Below are 18,975 nucleotides of genomic sequence, written 5' to 3' on the forward strand. Positions count from 1 at the left end.
TGTCAAACTGGTGTGGTGGTCAGTCAAGGTGACAGCAAATTGGAATTGAAAAAAAGAGGTTCAGTTGTTACGGTGATGTTTCACTCCCCACCCTTTCTTGCTGTTCCTATGGTCTACAGATACATTAAGTTAAGTAAATTTATATGGATGATAGTGGGTGTTTTATGGAAATTCCTTTGGCAAGGCTAGGAACACTGTCATTGGTGGGGAAACAGATGGTAGCTAAGTTATAGGTTCCTTGTTGTTAAGGTTCCTATAACTTTGTGCCATTTTGAAAGTGCACACGTGTTTTTCTTTAACAATAAAAAAAGAAAAAGAAAATAAAATGCAAGCAAGCAGACAGAAGAAGCTTCTGTGTGTAGACCCTCCTCTTGAATCTGCCTGACAGGTTACAAATGGATTGCCTGGTGCACTAGTTGTTAGGCTATCGGGCCATGAAAGAAAGTGGGGAGGACCAGCTGACATTGATGATGTAAGTGGCAGTGTGGCTCTAACCACCAACCAAGCTGAGGCAGCAAGCCAGCAGCATTTGAGAGAACTATAGACCCAGCCTGGTTATTAAAAGTGTGAAAAAATTAAATAATGAGCAATAAGTTATGCATCTAGTAGCACATTGTTTTGTATCCTAGGGTTCTACATGGCTGCTAAGGTTTACTCTAGAAAGCTGTAAGTGGTATTTATTAAAAAAAAGACAGTATGCAATACTGGTTTAGCAAAATGTATTATTTGTATAGCAGGCTTGGTTGCAGATGTTATGCATTCCATATTGATTCTTGGTGGAGTTCCTCATAGATTCTTGGTGGCATTCACTGCATCTTAGATACACTTCTTTCTAGCAACAGCCTTGGCTGCACTAGGGAAGAGATGGCCTTTGAAGTTTAGGATTAAGTTGTGGGGCAATTGGGTATCGGGTTTAGTGTACTTCATGGTAGTGACTATAGAAAAGATAAGGGAATTGCAGAGATTAAGAGGGGAAATGCTTAGCTTTTATACAGTCAGCATTTTAAGAAGCTGAAGACTATAGATAAGGAGCTGAGGTAGGCATGTAGACATGCACACAACTGGTCAGGGATAGTGATTTACAAGACACCAGTACCTTCAAGGCCAGAGATGGAGGTACCAGGTGAGAAATCTTTGACATGTTGGGTATTAATGTAGGTAGGCACCCCTAGCCTATGTGGAGATTTGTGCATATTTGTTCAGTTTATGATGGGGGTCACTGTGAGGCCCACTTTTAGAATTAAGAAACTAAGTGGGTGGGCCTGGGCATGTTTTGGCCAGAAGAATGCTAGGGAAGTTTACCAGGGTTGAAGTATCTTTCAGAGAGAGGGAAAATTTTAAAGCCATGAAGGAATGCTGCCCTTTCAGGGGGGGCTGCCATTGGTTAGTAGCTTTGCCATGAGATGACAGCATTAGATTGCATTACAAGTTTTAGTCACAGGTTTTCTATTCATTCAAAAGAGAGTGGATCAAAGTACATAAGTAATAATTTACAATCCATGGAGGGGAAGAAATGCTAGTACAGACATTGTAGGACAAGGAAGAACTTGTTCTTGAGCCTTTTTATGAGCCTCATTTTGCTGAATTTTGAATTTCACCATTAGGATTATCCCTACAAAAGATGTCAAGGAAATTTCATTATTCCTGGAAGGTAACTCAGCCAATGATTATATTTACAGAGAGGTGGTAAAGGAGCAATATGTATCATTAGATGATTGTTAAATGACCCCTAGTTAGTGACACTTGGCATTGAGTCAACTTTTTAGGTTTTGGTTAGGGGGTGGGAGGTTGGCATACTGGTTAAAGTGTTTGCCTTACAAAACATAAGGTACAGGGTTTGATTCTCACATGGTGTAATTGGCTAGGCTTATAATGGCCTACAAGGGCAGTTAGCTTAGTACTAATCTATGAACCTATGAACTTAGATAAAGCTAGGTCTATGGTTGTGCAGTAGCATATGCCACTGTAGAGAAATGTAGTTCAGCTTTGCAATTTTGTGGAAGTTAGTTAATTCAGAATAGAAAGCTGTTTGCTATCAGGATGATTTCTTATTCATTGGAGAAGGCAAGGATGGTACAGTGGCTGACTTGGTGAGACATATGTTAATGTATAAGGATTTAAGCGTACCACTATAAAATAACAAAGAGGAAGGGTCAGTGAAAGTTCCTGACTTACTAGGTTTCTTCACTGATGTAGAAGTTGTCTATTTTCACCTACCACAGGATAAACAGGACAGGGTAAAAGGTAACATCATAGTGTAGTGAGGTTCAAGTAAGGTTTTGGTTATAGATGTACTGGAATTACTTGGGCTTCTGAAATGTGCATGGTGAGCCATAAGTCCTGCAGGGCATTTACTACATAGTACACAAGTGTCCAGGCAGGGAAATTACTATGTCTTTGGCTAACCTGTTAAGAGGCAACAGGAAGTGGATGCATCATAGACTATGTGCTAACAGTACAGTAAAACAAGATCTGCTGATTTGGTTTTAGTTTTTTGGAACCTTTTAATGAGGTGGCCATATGGAAAGATGAGTGGGTATCATCTGATGATTTGCATCTATATACTGATTGATCAGGCGGCCTAGGCATGGATGCTTATTTTAATGAGAGATGGTTTGCAGTGCGGTAGCCAGAGCAATGTAGTAAGATGTTGTGTAAGGGCATTATTTTCTTGAATTTAATGCCAGTGTGGGTGTCTGCAGTCATTTGGCAGGCTGAGTTAGCAAACCAGAATGTTGTTTTGCACATAGAAAATGCTGTGGTAGTGCAAGTGTTGTCTATAAAACTGGCTTGGTCGCTGGAGTACAGCTATTGTTGAGAACATTTGCTTTGCATCACTTAACTCATTGCTTCCTGTAAGAGTACATTCACTAGGAAGGCAGAAGCACTGTGCATCATTTAACAGTATACTCATGCTCAGAGGAGACTTCCCTCTGTCCTGGAATGAGTATATTCAACATTGTTTTCAAAGTCTAATTTCTGAAGTCCTGGTGAAAGTACATACATAAAACTAAAGTAGCAAGGTGTCATCTACAAGCTACAAGATGTTACTCTTCCTGGTAAACAGAAGCACCAAAGTAGTTAGTTAATTAGTTGTTAATATTTATTTTATTCTAACTCTTTGGTGCTTTTTTTACCACAAAGTTTTTATTGTTTTAACAAAAGAATAACAGCTAATCAATTACAATAAAAGTAGTTAGTTAATTAGTTGTTAATATTTATTTTATTCTATCTCCTTTGGTACTTTTTTTACCACAAAGTTTTTATTGTTTTAACAAAAGAATAACAGCTAATCAAGTACAATAAAATTAAATTGTGTGTATTATAGCAGATTCTTAGCAGATGAACAATCTAAATTATGTATATTATTTACAAAAGCTTGATGTTGGAGATTTCTTAGTTTCTTTGTCCATTCAGTCATTAATATTATTATTTCCCAAAAACATAAGTCAATAAGTAAAATGACTTTAATCCAAGGATTCTAGGAGCATGTATTTGGATAAATTCTTAATTCTTTTACTTTGGTGTCTTTGATTGCTGTTTCTTTTAGGAATATGACAAAATCTTCAAATGATGGAGACACAGATGTTTTCCATTTCCTTGAAATGTTCTTTATTGCAACAGCCATAATAGACCAAAGAATATTATAATTCACATTTTTCAAATTATTTTTATCTATTACATTAAATAAAATCAAAAACAAAAAAAGCACCAAAGGAGACAGAATAAAATAAATATTAAACATGAATTAACTAACCTTTCTAAAAAACTGCATTTGTTGGATCTTACACAACCCATGAATAGTTATGAGTACATTGTAGAATTAAAAAATTAAAATTTCATAATTAAAATCCATCATTATTAATATCCAGTTGTTGACACTTAAATACCAGATCTTGAAATGACCATGCATTTATTTTATTCTATGATGTCATCAAGGCATGTGATTGGATAACTGTGTATTTAATTTCAGGAGGTTAGAACACTAGTTCTGATGAAGTCTCTTTGGATTTTATGGAGACAAAAACACAATAGTAAACATTTTTGATTAACAGTAATAACTTTGTGCTAAACTGTTACAGGGTTCATTAAAGCTGCTTTTCAACACTTCCTTCGGTGCTTTTATATGCCAGGATGAGCGATGTCTTCTGGTTTTGATAGCTTTAAGAGCATGTTTTCTAACTGCATTTTTCATTTAGGCATCTACAACCTGACATGATTTGTTAAACATGACAGTCAAATGGTCAGCATGGGATGTATAGAGTCAGAGTTAGTAAGCAGTGTTTGTAAAATGTTATAAAAATTACATATTTCCATGTTTACTTTAATAATGCAAAAGCAGAATATGATACGGTCTTGTTGGCATGAAACATTTAAACAGTGGAAAAAAGATAACAATAAAACACAGTGGGTAATGTAAAGACATTCCGAGATGTATATGCAGTTTTGGTAAAGCAAATATTACTATTAGCTGTATTTTCATCACTGCACTAATTGTACAAAAGCCATGAGACCTACAGGTGAACAAATGTTGCCATCTGACACAAAACATTAAGGCACACAATGTTGCTGCTGATACTTGTCGTCTAACACAGATAGTTTTGTAGTTTAATATTGTTTTGAGATATTGTGAAATTATTATATGCATAGTTTGCACTAACTCTTTAACATATCCTTATTAACAACACTACTTTCTATAAGTAGTTACATTCCTAGCTGCAACTCTCAGCCTGGAAGTATCACTAACTATGCACTACTTTGCCTGGTTTACAATCAAAAGGTCAACAGTGACATACTCGACAGCCACCTCCTCGACGATGGTAGGAATGACTGTCAGAATGTCAACATTCATTTGTATGTCTGTTTAGAAGGATGTACACAGGGCAGGGAGTTATAGTATAGATTTCTATGAGAGAGTTCCACCTTAAGGTCACCAGAATTTGTCGATGTCGGTGCGTCAATCATAAAACCTATTTCATATTCATGAGTCAATGTTATTTGTCGTGGAAATCACCATTTGCAGACATGATTTTCGGCCTTTTGATAGTAAACCACGTTGCCTAAGTGATTCTCCCTACTTAACTTCCTAACTAATGCTATGTTCCTCCACATATATAATTTCAACCATATATTTTTCTATATTCAAGTATTTAAAGTCTTGTTCTGTTTAAATTTTTTATCATGTAAATGTGTGAACACTAATTTTTTTTTGTCTATAATTTCTATGACTTGATTTGATGACTTTTTATGTAAGCTTAGGCTGGGGCTTTTCTCCCCAGGCCTCAGCTAAAAATGGGCACTGTACCAGTTGGACCATCCCGGTAAACAAATGTAAAATAAAATAAAATAGATAAAAAATCTGGCTGTACTACATATATATGTAAATTAATATGTTATCCCCCTCTTGTCATACATGATTGAGTATTGGAAAACTCGTGAACAGGTGACCAGTTCTGTCACTGATATCGTTGATCTATCTTGCACATTTGCAGAGATATAACCTTTTGTTTGACCATAACACTATTATTTTTGATAAACAAAATATATATTTTTTCATGAATCTACAATATAAAATCAGCATCTAAAGAAAGACCTTTATACTAACCCCAGTGTATGGCCTGTTGTGTACTAAACAGCTACCATATTTTACATTTTTTGTAAGTTACATCATTTACCAGACATTATAAATATATCATAATATTTGTTTTCAGTTGAGGATTTTGAAGAAAAGCTCTCTAAAAACAAGTGTTTTCCTCACTTAGAAGATCTCAGGAAGTAAAGGTGTTAATTAGTCTCCTGCAGTTCAGAATTAAATAAGTTAAATATAAATGTTTCTCTGTTTGCTATGCATAAACATGAAAATTGCAGTGTTCTGACTGATAGCTATCTTGACTTTAGTTTTGCAGGTTTTGAGCTTTGGCATCAGAGGCAGAGATCCTGTCAGCAGTGATCCCAGATGTGATATGGCGATTTGGCAAATCAGGCTGGTGGATGCAGGAAAAATGGGTGGCATCACTAGTAACTCCTACAGTGCTGTGTTAGCAATGTGCATCCTGCAGTGCCGTGTTAGCAATGTGCATCCTGCAGTGCCGTGTTAGCAATATGCATCCTGCAGTGCCATGTTATCAATGTGCATCCTGCAGTGCCGTGTTAGCAATGTGCATCCTGCAGTGCTGTGTTAGCAATGTGGGTCCTGCAGTGCTGTGTGAGCAATGTGCGTCCTGCAGTGCCATGTTAGCAATGTGTGTCCTGCAGTGATGTGCTAGCAATGTGCATCCTGCAGTGCTGTATGAGCAATGTGCGTCTTGCAGTGCCATGTTAGCAGTGTGTGTCCTACAGTGCTGTGTTAGCAATGTGCGTCCTGCAGTGCTGTGTTAGCAATGTGCATCCTGCAGTGCTGTGTATGCAATGTGGGCCCTGCAGTGCTGTGTGAGCAATGTGCGTCCTGCAGTGCCATGTTAGCAATGTGTGTGCTGCAGTGCTGTGTTAGCAATGTGCATCCTGCAGTGCTGTGTTAGCAATGTGCGTCCTGCAGTGCTGTGTTAGCAATGTGCATCCTGCAGTGCTGTGTATGCAATGTGGGCCCTGCAGTGCTGTGTGAGCAATGTGCGTCCTGCAGTGCCATGTTAGCAATGTGTGTGCTGCAGTGCTGTGTTAGCAATGTGCATCCAGCAGTGCTGTGTTAGCAATGTGCGTCCTGCAGTGGTGTGTTAGCAATGTGTATTGATTTGATGAGTACAATACTGCAGAGTAATGAATTTTGTTTGGTAAGTTTGGTGACTAGGTGTATGGTTTACAAGTAGCAGCATGAGGAAGCAATAAGATCAATCAGGGTGCATTTGGCAGCTTTGTGAGTCATGGCAAAAATTGCCAAGTGTAAGGACTGGATGAAATATTGGCTGATTTTGAGGGTGGTAAAAGGCTGGCAGTGTTTGAGAGGCTTGACTAAAGATAAGCAATTGCCACTTGGTAAGCATTTAATGAAACTGTTGTTGAAAGGTTTGCAAGTGGTTTCAGCTTCAAAGGAAGTTTCTATCTGTGAGCCAAATTGCCATTTTTTGTATGATAGTGATTTTCTCATTAATGAAAAGGTTGCTTTTGCATATTTATCAAAATGAAATAACATTTTTATATTATCTGAAAAGTTTTGACCACTTGCAGTTGTGCTTTTAGTTCCTCTTCTGATGAAACTATAAAGTTTTAAATCATCCACAAAAAAAAGATGAGAAGTCTTTTTATTTTGTTGTTTTCTGGGAGCCAAATTTTAGCCATGACCTAATTTGTTAATTAGACAGCTTAATGGGTTAAGGGCAAACAACAGAGCAGCAGTGACAAATTGTCACCCTGGACTATTCCAGGAATAATAATTTGTCCTTTATCTTACCTTAACTACAAAGTGGTTTGCCACTGTTTCATGTTCGCTAATTTAATCAATCAGTGTAGGGTGGATTGTAACAGTTTTAAGCACTATTTTTCTATGAATCTGGAATATTGTCAAATTTTTTTTGTAGTCTATCCATAGCATACTTAGATTCCTCCCCTTTTCACACTTGTCCATTATGACTTTATTTAACAACAAATGATCCTTTGTTCCATATGACTTTCTTTTGTTACCCTTTTGTTCTGTTGCCATGACTGAGTTTTCTTCTAAATGACTGCAGACTCTGTTGGCATTATTTCCATATGTCGGCGGAAGGCAAGTTATTGATTTAAAGTTTTTACAATAGCTTGCAGGTTTGCTCTTAAGTAAGAGTATATTTTTCCTGTTGTTAACAAGGTCAATGTTTGAGATGCTCACATAAATAATCCATACTCATGGGTAAATCTTCATGTAAAGATGTTAATACTTTTAGCCAGAAATTAGATATTCCATCTGGGCCTGGGGTTTTCCAGTTTGGAGCCTTTTAAACTTTGTTTCAGTTGGAGCCTTTTAAACTTTGTTTCAATCTCTCTGGCTGTTACTTCACCCTATTTCATATTCTGTACATTTGAACTCCTTATTCTTTACTTCACTTCTTCTATCCATTCATCATCTGTGTTATGTTCCAAAGGATCTTCATAGATATTTCTCCAAAAAGTGTCTATTTTTTTTCTTTTTTAGTGGTGTTTCAATTCCTTTTGCCTTGTTTCCTAATTCACTATAACACTTTTTTTAGATCAATCACAAATTGCTTATTTTGTACTTTTCCTTTATTATAATTATCTGCATATTATTTTTTTAGTTATTTATTTGATATTTGTTGACCGTGAATGCCCAAGAAAACTCCAAGAGGGTACATACAAAGTTTACAAAATAACTATTTATGAGTACACTACAGGGAAAAATATAGTGTGGAATAAATTATCAAGTAAAAATTAAAAATTAAAAACAATGCTGTTAATTAGCAATGTACTGAGGATGTTAAAAGCAGTTGACAAGCTATTTATCGGATACTTTACTATTATACAATAAAGGAACAGGTGGTGTAGATACAGAACTCAAGATTTCGGGAATCATCTTCTAATTTTTTTTCTGCCTGTGCTGCTATTATTATTATTTGTGGTAATGCACAATAGATCCTGATCTGTTCTGATACTGTGCATTGGTTTTATCACATCTATCTTTCTCAGTATTTTTCTTGAGTTTTATCAAACTTCTAACTTTTTGAGTTTTATTGATTTTCTGCAGTCTATTTCTTTCCTTGATCTTAATATGTTTTCCCATCTCTATTAAATCATGCAACTCTTCTCTTAGATCATTTTCTTCTAAACTGATGGCACATTCTTTGTTCTCTATTTCCTGTGGGTATTCTATAGAAAGTTCCAGATTATCTTCCTGTGCCACATTTTCTTCAGTTTTATCCTGTGTCATCAATTGTTCTTTCATATGAGAATTCACTGGCCTACGACTCCACAGAATTGACTGTGTCAGAGTTGCCACAGTTTCCTATTCCTTCCTTTCCTGTGTAACTCCAACTGAACTTTTGTACTGGTTTCCTATGAAAGGCTCCAATGTATTCTTATATTGGAACTGATAAGATGTTTCTTGCTCCACTGGTTTCTCATTAATTTGGGGATCCATTGATCTATCCTGCTGTGATGTTAACAGAATTACATTTTCTACACTAAAACCTTTTCTTTACAGGTAATCCATAAACTCAGTTTCTATTTCTTTAACTTCTCCACTATTAATCATCTTTTCTACTTTTCCTTTGTGTTTTCTTATTTTTTGCATTGTAAAATATTCAGTATATGGATGCCTTTGCCTAAATTTCTCTACAAATACCTTTGGTGCTACTCTTTCTGCATTAATTAGTTTTTTTTTTCCTTTTCATAAAAAGTGCACCATATTAAATCTCTTTTTCTTTCCCATTTCTATATTTCTTCTTCAGATGTCTCCTGCTCCTTTTGTGTCTAATTACTTAGGGGACTTGTTGTTCCATCATACTGTGATATAACTTGTTTTAGACTTTCTTCACTAAATCCTCCACATCACAGTTATTCCATAAATTCAGCTAATATTTTTTAACTTGTAGTTTACTATTCTTCTGTTCTACGTTCCCTGTTTGTGATCTTAATTTTTTTGTATTGTAAAATTTTTCATATCTGGATGTCTTTGCCCATCTTTCTCTTCAAATGTCTTTGGTGCTGCTTTTTTTGTATTGATTGATTTAGCTATCTCCTTTGCATAAATATTGCACCATATCAGATCTCTGTTTCTTTCCCGTGTCCATAGTTCTTTTTTATACATTTCAAAAATCTCCAGATTTTGTTCTTTATATTTATGGACTTCCTCAGTTGCTTCTATTTCCAAATGGCCCAAGGTTTCTTGGCCTATATAATACTTTTCATAAATCTGTTGCATTAATTAACACATGTTTTTATATGAAGCCTCTGACAGTTTTTCTTGTGCAAATATTTTTATTTCCTCTCATTTATCTCTTAATCTTTTTGTATATCTTATTTTTGGAAATTCTGGGCTTCTTGCATAATAGTAAGAATACATCATTTCTTTCTTATCTTCAGTTGTCCACTCTTTCATCTTTATGGCCCTTTTTTAGCTTATCAGTCTGTGTGATTTTTTTGTGGACTACTACTCTTTCTACAATGGGGGAGGTCATCCTCCCCTGAGCTTGGTCTAGCCCTGTTTTAGAAATATTTCCATGTCTTGTGGATTCTGTACTGTCATTTTTTTCAGCAGTGCACCTACCAGGATTGGACACTTTTTTATCTTGGGTCTTGTGCACCCAGCTATCTTTTTTTTTTTTTTTTTAACGTACGTCTGTCCATGATATATGCTATATAAATTACAGTGTATATGTTAGTGTCATCTTGGTGATATTTTGTGAAAAACAGGGTCCATCTCATGAAGTTACTGACCAAGACTTGAGGATGAATTCAGTTGCAGCAATACTACTCTCCTTTGCTTGCTGATTTATCATTTCTCCATTCAGTATGGTAGAGTAGATGACCATACAGTTTAACACTTAATATTTGTACATGCCAGACTTGACAAGCTGTGAAGTACCCAGCCACTGCATGAATGAACGTAAATAAATCTGAGTGAGATATCAAATGTAGGCATATTTTTTTTTCTGAGTACTAGAAAAAATATACCAGACATGATTACATATAAATGCACATCCTGTCACTTTATTCATATTAATACAGGTTTCTTTCATATACAACTACCTTTGTCAGGAGGAAATTAATTTTGAAACTACTTTGTCATTACTTTTACTCAAGTAAATATTTTGTATAATAATGTGCTCTAGAGAATAGAAAGCAACATAAATTATTTGAGCATTTCATATTTTAAAATATTTCATATTTTAGTAAAGTTATGCCAAAACATTAGTCTATTGACTTTAACAGATGATGATATACAAATATAAATGATGTACATGTACATAAAAGGTTAACTGATCGGAACTCAGTTAAATACAGACAGTATTTGTAAACTTAAGTGTTGCAATTTTATTCTTTGCCTTAACGCTTTTAGTTTCTTACATTCATTTTCTATTGTTTGAAATAAAAGAACAATAACACATCAGCTTCACAAAAATGTATCTAGAAATTCTTGATAAAAAAATAACTGAACAATTTCATAGTATTTTACTGTCATAATACATACCGGTGCCCCAAATTTGATACTAAGTTAGTATGGATTTGTATACACAAATTCAAGAAAAGGGAATTGTTACAAAAAAGAATGTTATAATGAAACATTTTGAAGTATGTAATCAGCAGTGAATAAGCTGTAATTATATAGCATTTATTTTCTGACGGCATGGAATATTGAATGAATGAAAAGGGTATTTAAAGCAACATGGAAGGCAAAAAGCACATTTTTCAAATAGCTATAATACAAGCAAACTAATCATTTTCAGAACAGATACTCACTTATAACTGAGAAACAGAACCATTAATCTGAAATACAGAACATAGTTCACAGCCCTGGAACAAATTACAGTAAATACCTCAGTGGCAAAGTAAAGAACATAAGTATTTGTTTATAAAATGAGATTAGAGTAGCTGAACTCCTTTTAATGTTTCATATATTAATTTATGGTGCATTTATAAGAGCACCTTAAGGGAAATTTAGCTATGTGCTCAGTTTAATATAATATAAATCTTATAAAATGAAAAACAATATCTAAGTGTCCAGAATATAAATGTGACTCTTTTAATACAGAGCATGCACTCTTTGATATCAGTAATATTAAAGTAAGAATGCAAAATTCAATAAATAAACATAAGATTCTGCATTTAGAATATATCACTTTTTGTATATTACAACTGCAAAAATATTACAGGGGAGAAAGCTGAACAAGAAAATAAAGAGAAAATGTAGATGAACATAAACCTAAAAATGAATAGCAACACAAAAAAGGGAAACATTTGTTAATAACGTGATATTGTGATTTACACCTGGTTATCAGAGTACTGGTTGATTTGTCTCCAGTTAACCTCATGGGATGATTTCTGTGTTTTCTTTTCCTCCAGTCTTAGCTGGTTGCAAGTAAAGCACTATCACCTGTAATGTTTGCATGTTTATCAGATGTGTAATGAGGTCATTTGGCACATTTGGTGAGACCCTCATTGGATCTCACCCTATTATCACCTCCGTGTTGAGAAAAAAAAGGTTGGCGGTCAACATGCAGATCAAAAAATATAATAAAATGCATTCCAATGGCTGCATGTTGTCTTTGTACACACAGATACTTATTATATATACCTGCATTCATATACATGTTATACCTATGTATGCAATGAAATCTCCTGCAGGAATCTATCTCACATTTCCATAGGTTCATAGTAGGCTAACAACTTAAGAGCCCATATAAGCCAAGCTAGTATTACCCAACTTTTACCCAATTTATGATCCCTAGGGGCTAATGGATGGCTTAAGTTTGTGCCTATACCTTTGAGGATTTTTACATACTGCCCCTGTCCATAAGGAGCATAGTTGCCACCCCAGGAGTGAATTTATGATTCCCCATCCATTGATCCAAACTGTGTTTGAAGAGGGCCAGAGAATGGCTCTACTTGACATGAATAGGAAGCCTGTTCCCGAGAAGTGGTAATATCTGAGACATATATCTACTGTATCTCTATAGCATGTTTTGTCTAAGTCAGAGACCAGGTTTAGATCCCTAGACTGGATGACCCTCATGTTGTTTGTACTGCAAATGTGCAACAATTCCATCAGTGCTGGATTTATGAATGCCTTATAGGTTTGGCATAAATCACCCCTTAATAGCCTGTAGGAGATATGGTAAAGGGATAGCTCTTTTAGTCTATCTGTATGGGGCATGTTGTTTACACACTGTATATTCTTTGTGAGGAGCATCTGAGGTCACTCCAGGTGTTGTAAGTGTTAAGTCAAGTACATGCCAAAAGGTGCATTGCACTCAAATTTTGGTCTGATGAGAGTCCAGTACAGTGAGACTATAATTTCCCTAGATCTGTATACCATGCCTTTATTTATAAGCTATACCACATAGAAGGACTTCCTCACCACTGTGAACATATGGCGGTCAACGTGCAGGCAACTATCACTTCTGAGACCAGTCTTAAGGTGTGCTATTAATGTTGTAGTTTCATGGACATTTGACTTTCCAAAGGGTATGCTTAAGCATTTTTTTTTTTGCATTTAGTTTTAGGCCAAAGCTCTGTGTCATACCTCTCAACTATACATATTTTCACAGAACGTCCATATTTTTGCCTCATATTTTTGGTCTGTTTTTCATAAAATTGTGATTTTCTGGAAAATTAGTGGCAAATCATTAAATAATGAAGTTAGAAAATAATGACAGCCATTTGAGTTTCAGACTTAATATGTCCCACATTTATTCATGGATTTGTCCAGATTTCATGTTTTACGAGGTTAAGAGGTATGGCTCTGGCACAAATCATCTATCTGATTCAGACCATTTTGAAGGATATCTGCATAGGTTCATAAGTTCATAGGTTCATACTAGGCTATCTGCCCTAGGGCATTTATAAGCCTAGCCAGAGTGTGTTTGGCTTTCGCCACCCATTTTAAATTCATTTTGCTATGCCCTTTTTCGAGGTTAGTATACTGTGCCTCTGTCTAACAGTGACACAGAAGTGATACCCGGGGTAAACCTATGATCTCCCATCCACTCATCAAGATTCTTCTTGAAGAGAGTCAATGAGGGACTCTGCCTAACCTGGACTGGGATTTTATTCCAGAGTGAAGGGAGCCTCTGGGTTATGAATCTGTCCCTCCAGCATGTCCTATTTATTTCAGTGCTGAGGTTCAAGTCTCTCGAGTGCGTAGCTTGATGGGATTTGAATTTTCTGAGGTGCAGCATGTGCATTAATTCCGGGTTGGACATGGCTTTATACGTCAGGCACAGATCGCCTCTGAGCAGGCGGTATGCCACTGAGTAGAGCTGGAGTTTCCTTAACCGGGCAGCATATGGCATCTGTTTGAGCCCTTTGATTCTCTTGGTGAGGTACTTTTGGGGTCTTTCCAGTTGCTGCAGGTGTCTGGTAAGGTACATCCCAAAAGGGGCACTGTACTCAATTACATCATTGAGAGATTCAGTGATTGTTCCCAGCTTGCAGTCATCAGCAAAGTTTCACAGACAGGGGGCTACTACATCTGCCTTGCCTTCAGAGAATTATATTCTGAACAGGAATGGTCCTAGCAGTGAGCCCTGTGGCACACCACTAGTAGTTGGCCTCTTACTGGATCTGGAACTGCCCATCTGCTGAGGTAGGGATTTATGCCCAGTTCTGTGAGCTTATCTATAATACTTGGGGAATTATGTCAAATGCCTTGGCCAGATCAAGGTAGGCATTATGTACTGTTTTACCCTCATCCATGGCCCTAGCGACTTTCACAAGAAGTCCACAAGATTTAGTAGGCACAATCTGACCCTGGGTTGGGTCCAGTGTTTGGAGGTTTCCTATGTCATTATTTATCAGGTCTATGGTTATTTTTTACATTGCTTTGCATTTAAGACAAGTCAAGCTCATGGGTCTATGATTTCCTGGGCCAGTTGATGGTCTCCCTTTATACAGAGGCATGACTGGTGCTGCCCTCCACTCAACTGGGACAAAACCAATCTTGAGATTGTGGTTAAATAGAGATTCTAGTGGGTCTGATAGGTACTGTTTCAAACTAATTAAGAGGCATCCTGGGATATTGTTGGGACCTGTCAAAGCCATGTTTTAGTTTTTAATTGGAATTGTTTAGATGTGGCAACTTGTTCTTTGTTGATAACTGGTAGAGGAATGTTGGAGGGTATTACTGAGGGGTAACCAGAGGTGATAAGAAGGTGAAATTTGAGCTGAATTTATGGGCCAACAGATTTGCTATATCTTCTGCCTAAGTCTACGATGCAACTAATTCCACACAATGTTAGGTAGTGTACTTAAGACTGCGAACATAACTGAAAAATGGCTTATGGTTATCCTTAGCTTGAGAGGCTATTCTTACCTCAACGTTTGCCTTTAAAGACTCTGCTAGCTCTCTGATTTGGTTGTTTAGACTAATGAGAGATTTTTTTGCTCTGTTGTGTACATTCTCTCCTACGTCTATCCAGGATTTGCTTTCTTTTGTTGTACAGCCTATTTTACCAGGGGTCTGCCAAATTAGCTTGTTTTTGTGGCTAGACTCAGGCTTATTTCAGTCTGGTACTGTCATTTATGTGCAATAGTTTATATGGTTGTATAGAGTTTTTTTTTATGCCTTAGTATAAGCTTTTGTGTTTTCTGGGTTTGGGGGAGCTTAAAAACTAGCTATGCCATCACTTAATAGGAGATAGTGTGACTTAAAAAAGTTCTTAAAGGTTTTGGGGTTAGGATGGGCAGTCTAGTTTTATGTTTATTTCAAGGGAGACTGCTTTGTGATCTAATCTAAGCAGTGAGGACATAACACTTGGGGGGGGGGGGGTTGTTGGTTACAACACTAAGCCATATTAGTGAGTACCAAGTCTAGGATATTTGTACCCCTAGTGGGAGTGTAGACTAGCTGCTCCAGGGCATTTGCACTGATAAAGTCTAAAAATCCTTGTGCCTGCATTTTAGTTGTCATGTATGCTTCACAGTTAATAGAGGGGTAGTTAAAATCACCCATGAGTGTAGTACTGGGCTGAATGGTGAGTAATGCAAGTAACTTCAGGTATGATGTGTGGGTTTCCTGGTTCAAGGAGATTGGCCTGTAGCCCGCAATAATATTGTAATGGATTTTTCCTATGGTTAGTTAGACATGGAGTAGCTCAAGTATGTCATATTGGTTGACCAGTCTTGAGGTATGCTTATCCTTTATGTCAGGGGTGTCCAACCTTTTCACTTGCCGGGGCCGCATTGAGTCAACAGAAATTGTCTGGGGGCCGCATGTAAAATATATCATATAGTTAACTGTATTGCTGTCGCGGGCGACCAAAGTAGACCCCCTGGCTGTATTGTAGGTGAATTTGAACAAAGTAATAAATGCATAATATTTGCCCTAAAATTCAATATCTCATTCTAATGCTTAAAAAAAACAGTTAAATCTAACATCTTAGTTTAACAAAGTTTATTTGTAAAAAAAAAAAAATTAACAAGTATGAACCCTTTAATTTGTATGAGATCATACCTGTGATTTTGCTGGTTTCCTAAAGATGTCCATGTCTTCCATCATGTCCTTAATGCCCATATGTTGTCCAAAGCGCTCATGTATTCTTCTGTTTCTAGCTTTTGAATCTGTCCCTGAAATTATTCAAGACATGCTACATCTGGTGTGAAGATAACAGAAGGTTCATCAGTGGTATTCTCAAACTGAGCACCCTTTGGAAAGGCACATTTCTAGCTTTGGAATCTGCCCCTGAAATATGGCACTGGCAATATTTCTTGCTTTTGCACTGTTGTCTGCTCAGGCAGTGTGAAGATAACAGAAGGTTCATCAGTGGTATTCGCAAACTGAGCACCCCTTTGGAAAGGCACATTTCTAGCTTTGGAATCTGTCCCTGAAATATGGCACTGGCAATATTTCTTGCTTTTGCACTGTTGTCTGCTCAGGCTGGTATGAAGATAACAGAAGGTTCATCAGTGGTATTCAAAAACTGAGCACCCCTTTGGAAAGGCACATTTCTAGCTTTGGAATCTGTCCCTGAAATATGGCACTGGCAATATTTCTTGCTTTTGCACTGTTGTCTGCTCAGGCTGGTGTGAAGATAACAGAAGGTTCATCAGTGGTATTCAAAAACTGAGCACCCCTTTGGAAAGCCTGCACATGTACTCCTCTGCAGTATCTAGAAATGTGGCATACATACCTTTTTAGGCTTTTCCTCAATTCCCTTCACAGTGATAAATAAATAAACTAATAAATAAATAAACTAAATTACTGATGAGGAATATCCCCTTTTCTGCCAACTTGCATTGCAGATGGACTTCCTGGTGGTTACTTTAGGTAACATCACCATTCCATGAAATCAACAAGTTATGTAATGGAAAAGCAAAATATTAACTTACTCCAAAAAAAAAAAAAACATTCTGAACTAAAAATTATATTTCTGCACTTCAGGCTGTTCAATGCTTGAAAACAGTTATGCATTTAACATAGTGGAAGAATTCTTTGCTGCCACCAAAAACTAAATAAAATGCATGGCTTGGTTAGGATGTCAGCTAAACTAAAGTTTCACACTTGGGAGTCCTGTGATATGCACGGCCCATCTAACCAACAAATGCAGCTAAACAAAACAGGATGCAACTCTTAACTTTAAAGCAGGAAACCTCTGTCCCAGATAACGCATTTGGAAAGAACACAACACTTCATGTGAGAATTACAAAACTGATTGGATTCAGATAGTGGGAAATCATGAAAAGGACAACATGGCTAAACCTTATCCACTGACAGCCAATGTCACCTGTGAGGCAGTGGTGACTTGCATTTCCATGTATGAGGAATATGTCACCACCATGCAGATCTCTGAGGCTTCACAGAAGAATGCTACACCTAGTTATTAAACTTTTTAAGTTAAACTAAGCCTCATTTATGCAGATACACAAAGTAGAGAAAAATTAAGTGTTGAAAACAAAGATGGTGCTCTGCCTTACTTCGTTCATATCACACAAGGCCCGCTGATGAAAAATAAGACACTGCATTGCCAAAGCTGTCCTGTGTACATGGAGGAGGAAGCAACTTAATTATATATAAAAGTTTCTGCATGAGACAAGATGTTATCCTGTAACACTCTAGCTGAGCTTATTGTGGTAGCATTAAGATGTAACCAGCATTTCTATGCACCTAAATCTGGGAAACAACAAGTAGGGATAAAGGACATTACAATCTCACTAAAAATCAAGAATTTGGTTTACAAGGATATAACAACAATGTCTTATCCCTTGGGAACTGCCTAAAATACTAACTAGCACATGTAATCTAATTTGATACTCATGCCAATATCAGTGTAACTGTAAACCAGTCCTGCTGTAAACAATAACTAGCGAGTTATACAATAAAAGTAAATGTAAAGACTTATTTTTTTCTCACAAAAAAAAAAGCACACAAAACATTCATACATTCACAGTTAGAACAAACATATGAGTCTGACAATTTAAAATCCTAAACATGAACGTTGCAGAAGAACAGACTTTTCCCCAAACTTAATCTTCCCATCCTCATCAGAAACAGTTGGATTATAATTAAATAAATGTTTGGCACCAGTAGGATTAACTAAAGCTACAACTGATAGGTCAGATTTTGAGTATAAAAGAATTAACAGACTGATGGACTTTATACATCCCATCTGCATTTTTAGGGGCAGCTGACTGGGTGCCAGGAAAATAGCAGGCAGTAACATATCCTCCAAAGCTGACAAAATTGGAGGAATGGGTGAAGGTTCTTGAAATTTCCTGTTAACAGCTCATTGTATTTCTTCAGGGACTGGAGAAACCTCAGTGTTCACTTGCGGAAAACAATGGCACATTCTGGAAATAGTGTGAGAAACAGAACCCCCCCACACACACACACACACACACACACACACACACACACACACACACACACACACACACACACACACACACACACACACACACACACACACACACAAGGAGATTCAGAAACTGGGCTCCAAGTCTGAATCAGAAATCCGAAGAGAAAATCCATTGCCTGCCCGTTCTTATCCAAATATAGAATCCTGAATATCTTCAGGAGAAGAGAGGCATCCCTCTTTCATTAACCAGAAACTGTCATATAAGGAGGATCAGTAGCCCGAGTCAGATCCCAGTAAACTTATCCTACGGAAATTAGGAGGAGGAGTAGATACATGTTTAGTTTTCTCTTTCTTCTTGACAGGAACAATGATGCCAACAGTGTTATTTAATAGCAGCATCAATTTCCTCGAGTTGGACACAACATTCTGGCAAAAAAGGGAAGCCATCCCTGTTCCCTCTCCCAGGACCAGGGACTCTCCCTTGCCCGCTGAGGGGACCTCAACAGCCACAGTGGACATGGCTAACCCCTGGTCTATCATG

This window comes from Protopterus annectens, chromosome 2.part1 (assembly GCF_019279795.1).
Source record: "Protopterus annectens isolate FY-2018-M chromosome 2.part1, PAN1.0, whole genome shotgun sequence".
NCBI lineage: Eukaryota > Metazoa > Chordata > Ceratodontiformes > Protopteridae > Protopterus > Protopterus annectens.